The sequence below is a fragment of the Sminthopsis crassicaudata genome, chromosome 1 (assembly GCF_048593235.1).
Source record: "Sminthopsis crassicaudata isolate SCR6 chromosome 1, ASM4859323v1, whole genome shotgun sequence".
Lineage (NCBI taxonomy): Eukaryota > Metazoa > Chordata > Mammalia > Dasyuromorphia > Dasyuridae > Sminthopsis > Sminthopsis crassicaudata.
Window position 1 is genome coordinate 285,086,554 of NC_133617.1, and position 10,346 is coordinate 285,096,899.

General features: G+C 36.6%; 1 long non-coding RNA gene across 1 annotated transcript; it reads left to right on the plus strand.

Annotated features, from left to right (window-relative positions):
- The first annotated feature begins 515 nt into the window (after positions 1-515).
- On the plus strand, positions 516-9,813 carry LOC141554007 (uncharacterized). Its single transcript, XR_012485757.1, has 3 exons — positions 516-687; positions 6,510-6,677; positions 9,631-9,813. It is a non-coding gene; the product is annotated as an uncharacterized LOC141554007 (long non-coding RNA).
- The last annotated feature ends 533 nt before the right edge of the window (positions 9,814-10,346 follow it).

Consider the following 10,346-nt stretch of genomic DNA (forward strand, 5'->3'; position numbering starts at 1 on the left):
TCTGTTTTTTGCTATCTTAAATTTGAAGCCTGTGTGTGTTTAAATGGAATTCTGATTCTGGAATTGCATGAAATAATTACTATTAACTAGTGTGTGCTAAAATTGTGAACTTGTTTATTCTGGTATAAAATTTTAGAAACATGTGTCCATTTGATGTAATATAGCTTCTAGGGGAGACAGCAATAATTTTAAGGTTCCCTGACTTTACAGACTTCTGTTCTAACAATCTGTCAGTGATTCTAAATCTTCTGGCTTTGGAATCTGTGATCCTGAGGCTCTCTCTGACCTTAGGATGCTACTGTTCTAACAATCTGTCTGTCACTGATTTCAAGTCTTTTGGCCTTTGAATAGAATCTGTTGGTCAGTGAAAACCAAATTCTTGACACCACTCCTGGGTTCTATCTTTAGGCCATAAAATTAGCATATTAAATGATATTAACAGGATAAATTTGCCTTTTTCTGTTTCTTTGCTAAATTCTCTAGGAATTTAGACCTCTTCAATTGCTATTACAATTACAATAAACTTTACCTCTTGACTTGTAAATGGATTCAAGACTGCAGATTCTTTTAAAACACTTTGCAACACCTGTCTATGACTGCAACCGGTTGGGTTCTCTTCCCAACTTCAACATTTGGTGATCCAGGATAGGGAGCATCTGGCCTCCTCTGGATTCCTTTCTTCTTAAGGTAAGTCCTCCATTTTTTTCTCCCTCAATCCTATAGCTAGGACACCTCAAATCATTGGGATAAGACTTGTCTGGGTCATCATGGGGGTAAGGCCCAATGGTAAGCATTTCCTGAGTCCTGGCACCTGAAACTACCATCAAAGGGAGACCATGGCACCAGTCACCCCAACTTTCAGCAGGTTCTGCCCAGAATTTCTTGGGAAGAATTTCTTTACCCCTAGTACCACACAGCATGGTAGTGTGAGGTGAGAATTCCAATCAGCTTCTGAATTTGTTTCAATTGTGGATATGTATTAGTTATGTAAGTTATGGCAAATCATTTTATCTCTGCCCAGTTTTGTAAAGAGAAATAATAATTGTTTTTGTGAAGACTACATGATTGCCAAAGTGCTTAGTATAAAACATGCTATATGAATGTTAAGTACTTTATTGGATATAATTGCTTCATATTTAAAACTTTATAGAGTTTTTTTAGATGTGACCAGTAGATAAATGATTTCTATGTGTGTGTAAAGTAATTTAAAAATTTGTCTGAGATATAATAATAAAAGCAATTTTAAAGGACCTCTAATTACAACACACTAAAGACATATGTAAATTGTAATCTATTTGCACTTATAGCTCTGGATAGACAATAGACAAACATATGAAGCATGAGAATAGAGACATATAGAAAACCTTAAGACTTTCCCTGCTAGGTTATACAAATTCAAAAGAAGTTTCTGCAATATTTGTTTCACTAAGCCTAGCAGTACCAGACTTAGAACTATATTATAAAGTAGCAATCATTAAAACTATTTGGTACTGGTTAAGAAATAGTGTAGTCAATCAACGAAATAGATAAGGTTCAGAAGACACAATAGTCAATGAGTATAGTAATCTAGAATTTAGAAACTTTAGGAAAACAGAAAAGCAGTTTGCTACTACTTTAAAACTCTGGCTACCCAAACAGCCTGCTTTGAGTTATCTAGAGTCAGACTTCTGAGGGCCTTGTCAGTAAAAAACTGGCACTTCAATCCTTTTTCTGACTCATGAAAGAGAAATGATTTGTATAAATTGGAAAATAACCAAATGACAATTAAGCTTGTCTAGAACATTTAATCAGAATCTAGAGAATTTCATTAATTAAAGTCAATTTTAAAATCTGTTCTATATCAATTTTAAGAATTGTCTTGTTTTCTCCCTAAAACAAAAGGGAAACTTCTTTAAGAGAATAGAAATTATAGCTAAGATTATTTGGCTATTAGTTAGGTAAAGTCTAAAATTGTTAACTAAGTTATTTGGAATTATTGTCATCATGTTAAATCTAAAATTGGTAATTATTGTGTGGAACAAGAGGATGTGGTGAAAGCCTTAGCAGTTCACCACCAAGTATAAGGTGTACAACACCTTTTTCCCCTTCACAGAGTGGGGGGAAGTATCAAATAGCACAGCCCAAGAAAACATTACAAATAGTTGGGGTGGGCAACAGCAAGCTCAGCCTCTTTTCTGGAGTCTCTGTCAAATATCTCCCCACTCTTAATTTGTAAGCTTGTCAGTTTTAAACAAAAATCTCATGTGTATAAGTCCTGGTAAACTTTTAAAATAATGTATCTAGCCCTAAGCTGTGATTAGTAGATTTTGCTATTAGAGATAAAATCTCTTGGGACTAGAACTTTTGAGTTTTGAATTTCATTGCCTGATCATTAATTCAGTGACCCACCATTCCAGAGAAATACCATAGGAATGCCTTCTTCGATATCTTATCTGGGCAAGAGTTGGAGGCAAGAGTTATTCTCTGCTTAAGGTGGGATCCTTCTGACTCAGTTTCCCAGTTCTGTTTCTTAACCTAACTGATAATTTCTGATTCTGGCTATGAGGTGGAATTATTATACATGATTGTCTGTCAAACAGATCTAAGGATACTTTATCTTCTCATATATGTGCTCTCAGGCTGAGGCTCGAAGGACCTGTTTTGATGCTATTATAATCATATCCCTGCTTTTTCCTCTTTTAGCAAATTTCTATAATCAAAGCAAATGATTAGTAGAAGCCATGAGCCCAATACAAGTATCCGAGGGGACACAATGCTTTTCTACCTTAGATCTTCAAGATGATTTCTTTTGCATACCATTGTATAAAGTTTCACAATTTCTTTTTGCCCTTGAAGGGGCATAATCCCCATCAATTAATGTGGGCAGTCATGTCCATAAGATGGAAGTAGTACAGGACTTCTTTGACAGCCCCCACACATTTGGGCAGGCCCTGGCTATCCAGTATGTAGATGATATCTTGATCTGCAGCCCCATCTGAGAAGCCGCAGCCATAAAAATCCTAACTTTTAGCCTCTCCCTCCCCCACCATGGCTATGGAGTTTCTCTGTCTAAAGGCCCACTTGCCTATTAGTTTGTTAATCACTCCTTGAACCTTTGTGTACTTTCCTGAGCATGATTGGACTTTATACCTAACTCTAATTATTGCCAAGCCCCTCCAGGATCCTATTCAAGGCCCTGACACAATTCCTCTTGAATGAAGTCCTGGCCAGGATAAGGTTTTTAAGACCCTGAAAACTAAACAATCTCTTGCCCCCAGCCTTAGCCCTACCTAAAGCCTTTTATACTGCACATTGATGGAAGGCTGGGCCAGGTCCTAGGGGTCTTAACTCAACTAGGGTCTCTGGAATCCTATCCCAGACCCCTTGCTTACTTCTCAAAGAAACTGGATGTCTTTGGGGTGACCCTCTTGCCTTAGAGCTAGCTGCCACATCTCTTCTGATTGAGGAAGCCTCCAAGCTCACCCTAGACCAGTTACTGGAGGTCCTAATTCAGCTTCAGAGCATTTTGGAAGCCAAAGGGCAGCAAAAGCCAGTCGTTTGCTAGTGGGAGGCTCTCCTGTTGGATACCCTGACCTGACTCTCCAGATGCATCACACTCTTAACCCTGCTACTCTGCTCCCTGACAATACTCAGTCGGGTGATATCATTCATAATTGTAAGGAAGCTTTAGATTCTGTCTACTTCAGTCAACCTGATTGAAGGGCATTGCTCTTGACAACCCAGATAGTGAATGGTTTACAGATGGGCCCAGTTTTCTTGAAATCGGGAAAGGAAGGCAAATAATTCTGTGGTGACCCTCAGTAGCATCTTGGAGACTAAGCCATTGGCCTCTGGGACTTCTGCCCAGAAAGCTGCACCTATTGTTCTTACTAGGGATTTGGAACTGGAAAAAAAAAATGAAAGTGAATCTCTATAGAGTCCAAACATGCTATTCATATTTTGCATGCTCATGGGGCTATATGGAAAGAAAGGGGACTTTGAAAGCCAAAATTCTTCTATTAAATATGCAAGGGAAATTCTACACTGTCTGCAAACCTAGAGATGTCTTGTAAAATATCTGTTATGTCTTGTAAAGGACACAAGAAGGTAGATTCACTTCAGGCCAAGGGGAAGAGGCTTGCAGATTCAGCTGCTCAGGCTGCTGCCCATGTGCCCCTGACCATGGCACCTTTAATTCCCCTGCTCCCTGGCCTTTCATATTGTAGGAACAGGCCCTTGCTAAAGAAAGGGGTACACCCTTTTCCCCTCTGGATAGTTTCAACCACACTCAGGCCGACTTTTAATCCCAGAGGCAAGTTGGTGGAAACTTCTTTTTGGCCTGCACCAAGCTACTAACTTGGGAAAAACCTGCTCTCCAATCCTCTGTGAAACCTATCTTCACTGGTCACAAGTTGAGAGAAACAATTAAACAGATCTTACAAGTCTGCCCAGTTTATGCCCAAGTAAATTCTGAAAGGGCTGTTACACCCTCCCTCTCATGAACCCTATCTAGGTACATATTTGGGGAGGACTGGCAGATAGATTCTACAAATATACCCCCTCATCTCAGGGGGCTTCAAACTGCTTTTTTTGTGTGTGTGGACACCTTTACTAATTGTGTAAAAGTCTTCCCTTGCAAAATTGAAAAGGCTCAGAGGTTTCTGCTAATGGAGATCAAGCCCACTTAAGATTACTTATCATCTCTACTCTTCCTGGAAAGGTGGAGAAAATGAATCACACCCTCAATCTTATCTCTACTAAATTATGCCTGAAGGCTCAGAGGATTGGGTGAAGAATCTCCTAGGAATGATCATATAAAGTCATTCTGACTATTCCAACTCTAGGTTTCTCCAGCTGGACTCATGTTTCTAGAATTAAAAAATATACTCCTGTTACTACTTCTCCCTCAGACATTCCTGAATATTCCTGTGAACTCATAGGAGAACCTGAAACTACTCTTCCATAGGATTCCTGGAAATCCTGGACACATACTCGATAGAGAAGGGTGAAATTGTCTGTGTCCTTCTCTTCCTCATTCTCTTGCTTTCTTGTTATTTCCACTTTTTCCAGGTGTACCTTTAACAACATTCTTCGTATTATCCCTCCAGCTCTCCTAGTGTCACACTGTGGCTTCCACCAGTGGGGAGATAACTTCTTAGTGCTTAGCCAGCTTAGGGAATTCTATGGGCATCCAGGATTGTTGGGTATGCCCTCAGCATATCCAAGGCAGCCCACATATGGGACTTGATGCATTATTTGCAAAGGCCCCATTCCCAAATGCCACCATCTCCACCCCATTTACACTAGCCACCGGAATAATTAACCTGACTATTCCCTGTTTTCTTGCCAGAAAGGATGTCTTATCCACATAATAATGTAGGATATCCATTCTAAAATTGTTCAGGCAAACTCACTCATAATGCTTCTACACCACCTTCCCTGAAGCTTCTTCATTACCTCCTGAGAACTAACATTCTTATTGGTAGATTTCTTTCCTTCAGACTCCAAGCTATGATCACTTTGGATCAATCAGGAACATGGAAGAGACTATTGATCAATGTACAATAATGCATCCTTATTTGGTATGAGCAATGCTGATAGGGCAGAGCAGATTCCATTAATTGTTTCATGACTTATAGGAATCTGAACCTTAGGGCTAGGGTCTGATATACTTTACCCTACAGTCTCTGAAAAATCTTCACTTGATCCACTCACTGGGTAATTTTTAAAAAGTTTATGTGCTGTGCTTTAACATTTTGTCAGCCCACTTGGATATGTGGTACAAATTTTGCGAAATTAGTCCAAAGTTATTTTGATATTACTTATATTCTGAATCTTAAGATTTGTCTTGCTTTCTTCCTTTAACAAAGAAGTAAAAGCAAGAAAATTTGGTGTATAGGATGTGTGTAATTTCAGACCAAATTGTATTGAAAGGTATGCAATATGTCTAAAGGCAAATAAAGGTTTTATGGAGGGATTCCTCCCCCCTTGGAGGGAGGGACCTGGCTCCAAAATATTTAGGTTAGGTTTTAATGAAATGATACCAATGAGGAAACTGACATAGAGGAGATGGAGACGCTTTCCATCAAACTCTGCTGCTTTAAGAGAAGTTAGTGGAATAACATTGGAACAAATTGTATCTAAGTATGGATTGGTATATACTTGATTCTGATAATTAAACATACTTTATTTTTAAGGTTTTATAAGAAATAAAGGGGAGGGAATGCAAAATAAGAGGCAGTTTACACCTGGGCATCTGCCCTTATCTGAGAAAGTGGAAAAAATGAATCAGATTCTTAAGAAACAGATTACTGAATTGATGTTAGAGACTAAATTGCCTTGGACCAAATGTTTGCTTATGCTTTGTTAAAAGAATTAAAACTATTGACAGAAGTGATCTGGTACTTTCCTCATATGAAATGCTATTTGGTTTACTTTTATTTGGGAAAACAAAAGGAAAGAGCCTCTTTTGAAACAAAAGATAAGTTTTTAAGAAATCATTTACTGACAGTATCCTCATCCTTTTATAGCCCCTAGGAAGCAAGGAATACTGACCCAGACAACACCTTTCCAGTATGTAGTTCCAGAGTCCTGGAAGAAGCAGAGTGGGAAGGACTTTGACAGATGCTCCAGATGAGTGAGAGTGCAGTCTGGAGGCTGATAACACCAATCCTAAAAGATCTGTGGAGGAATCTCAAGTATGGACTACTAAGGACAATTTCTAAAATTGACTTTGTGTTTAGGAATGTTTTGGTGGGAGGGGAGATTAATTGTGCTTAAAGGAATTTTAACAATATTGATGTTGTACCTGCTATTTATATTACCAGAAAAGTTTATAGTAATTCCTTGATTGGAAGAAGTTGAATTAGTAGTTTTTTGGATGAAGAAATTATTAACGTTAATTTTGATAGAGTTTTTAGTGTGAAATTAGGATAGTCTATGTGAGTTTTAATTGGTTGTATTGAGGCTCTTTAAAGATGGTCCCATTGTTTAGGGAGATTTTGAGAACAGTGGTCTAGAATTTGTCACTTTGAACATGGTTAATATCTGAACATGTTTTGATATGGATCAGTTATTGAGCATCTTAAAGTAAAATGATTTGTGTAATGTTGAACTTGAAACCCATCTACTTAGATTTGAAGATAAATTGTGAACTTTCTAGGATAAATCTCTTACTGTTATCAGTATAAGTAGGTATAGGTAAGGCTTATTTAGGATATGAGATTCTTGATAGCTAAATTCACATGAAATTTTTTTTAATGAAATTTGCTATTTGAGATAAAATCTCCTGGAACTGTATCTGATATTATTTGGAGTTTTGAATTCAGATATGATTTTCTGATGAATCATTAAGCCAGAAATCCACAACTGAAAGTAATATGCCACAAGCTACTCAGAGGAATGTGATCCTTAATTCTTAAAGGTGAAGATTAGTATCTGGGCAAGAGTTTAGAGCACAACCTTGGCCTCCACTTAAGGTGGGAGCCTTCTGACTCAGTTTTCCAGCAGTGTTCCTTTGAATAAGAAAGTGCCTGATTATTCCAGAGTCTAGCTATAAGGTAGACTTGTTAAACTGAACTAAGGATGCTTTATCTTGACTTGTATGTGCTCTCAGGCTGAGGCCTGAAGGACCAGTTTTGATTATAATCATGTCCTTGCTTTTTCTTCTTAAACAAATTTCTATAATTAGGGCAAGTATTCAGTTGATGTCAGATATTGCAGTTTCCTTTTTGAAAACACATGGTCATTATATCCTAAATAAGTAAGTAAGTGATTATTTGGTCCAGTCATCTAGCTGTTGCTAGAAGCATATATCTGTTTCTTTTAGTATTTTTGTTGTTGCTGATAGACATTTTTATTTATGAAAGATTACCTACTCTAATTACCAGGGACACAAATGGTTGGGGAAATAGATGACCCCAGATGGGAGTTGGGTGTGTAGAACCCCAATTTATATGCAGAATAGACTCATTAGACTCCAGGCCATGATCGAAATAATTACTAACCAAATTACAAAGGCATTGGAGTTATTATAGATTTGAGAAAGCATATAGCTAGCAAGGAAAAAAGCTTTTATAAGTTCCTTTATGGAACCCAGAATCTTCCAGTAGAAAGGGAGTATTCCATGAAGTTGGGGTATGCCTTTAATTGGCAGGCTAAATCCTGAAAGGGACTTGGCACTCTAAAAGAGATAGCTGTAAGGAGGGTAAATGGGATAGGAAAGCATAGTAGAGAAAGGAGAGATAACATGTAGTATAGAGGAAAGGAAAAGACATCACAAGAAATAATGCTGTGGTGGACTGACCCAAGTGTGTGTGTGTGTGTGTGTGTGTGTGTGTGTGTGTGTGTGTGTGTGTGGGTGTGTGTGTGTGGGTGTGTGTGCTTGAAGAATAGAAACTGTTAGGGGCATAGTACTGACAAGTGATACTGAATGAGTGCTTTTAGGATTAGATTTACTTGTTGATAATTTGTAAGAATTTTTTTCCATTGTGATTCTATTACAAGTGATACAAAATCTTCCACCACCACCTCCTTTTTTTTTTTTTTTTTTTTTTTTTAAGAAATGCAGAATTAAAAATGTCTAGAAAAAAATGACAAATTTACCATCATATCGGTCACATGACATAGAAGTCTCAGGACTCTTTTTTTAACTTTTAAATTAATTTTTAAACACTTTAAACACTTTCCACAGACACAAAATTATTCTTATACAAAATGACAAAGTATGAATTTATGTAGCAACAGTACAGAGAAAATGAAAATTCATGATTTGTGCCTCAAATTCCAATAATTACAAAAGGATTTTGGAAGCACTATTAGGTATGAACACAAATGAAAATACAAATGAAAGCACAAATGGGAAGATTTTCCAAGCATCATTTCTAGTTCTGTTTCCAGTTGTGAAATGCTGGCAGCTATTATTTTATCCATCTTCCTGTGACAGAAAGAAATGTGTATCTTCAACATGCTTTTTGAGTGTGTCCATAAGGTTTCAAATCTGCTCAGTGTCAAAGACTTCAGAAGGGGACTGTTAACAGTTTACTTTCCAGTCTGATTCCCACCTAAGATAGCTAAGGATAAAGGAGAACTCAAGCTTTGCCTCTGCCTATGATATATGTGCAGCAAAGCAGGTGCTTTGTTGTTTTTAAAGGGAGAGAGAGGGGGTCAAGATCTATAATAAGAAACAGCAACTTTCTGTCTCATTAGACCTTATTTTAAAAAACAGAACATATAGTACCTGGCAACTGCCCAGCATAAGTATACTCAGAATCATTTAAACAATCACATTGAAATGTAGTCAAAAACCTGGGGTATTTATCTTGGAGAAGAAAAAGCAAAATTAGTCTTTTCTACAAACTGCATTGAAAACAAGCAATTAATGAAATTAACCTATTAATAAAATGGCTGTTTTATGAATGATTCAAATCTATAACATTCTTGTTTTGCAGTATTTATGTACCTCATTTTGAAGAAGCCAATGGCAACTAAACACATTGTCGTTTTATCTTCAAGAAGTAAAATTCCTGACCTCACAGAGTTATTGTGATGCTCAAAGTAAAACAGTGAATTTAAAATATGTTGCAGATTTTAAAGATGCAATCAATACTATTTTCATCAATATTCAAAGTAATCATATTCTACTTCTTCTAGGTAAGGTGATTTGCCTACAAACATCCAGTAAGTTCTAAACAAGTTGGACATCATTCCCAGACTCTCTTCTCAATAAGTGAAATAGCTACTGCTACTGCCTTAAGATTTCCAGAAATAGGTGCATGCCATTCTTTCAAGTTAATTAATCAAATTAATTAAAATTCAAGTTAACTTTAAAAATCATGTGCTTTAAGTTGTGGGTTATTAGTTGAAAAAATAAAAAAGAAAATTTTCCATACTAAAGTATCCCTCTGTCATGAGGTATGGGTCAGAAAAACCTACATGTTTATTTTTGTGAATGCTAGTTTTCATGATTTCTCGAACAACTGTCTAACTAAATATATTGAACTTTCAACCATCTGTCACATCTATATGATGCAACAAAATTCCTCTCAATCCACCTTTAAACTAAATTTTTCATTGATAAACAAACAGTAAGATCAACAATCATTGTTTTTTTTTTTTTGTTTTGTTTTTTATATGTATTATTTTTCATCACTCAAAAAAAATCCTATTTTGTGAGAGGAAATGTCTGTCAAATCCAAATTAGACAACATATAATATCACTAAGTAGTTCTAAATATTGCCCAAGTGCAATTTTTTTTTTTTAATACACGTTTATTTGATGTTGAAAGACTGGATTAAGCAATAAACCTCACTTCTAATTGGAGAATAAATTAATAGCAGAATAATACATTATTTAAAAGGTTAGCCTA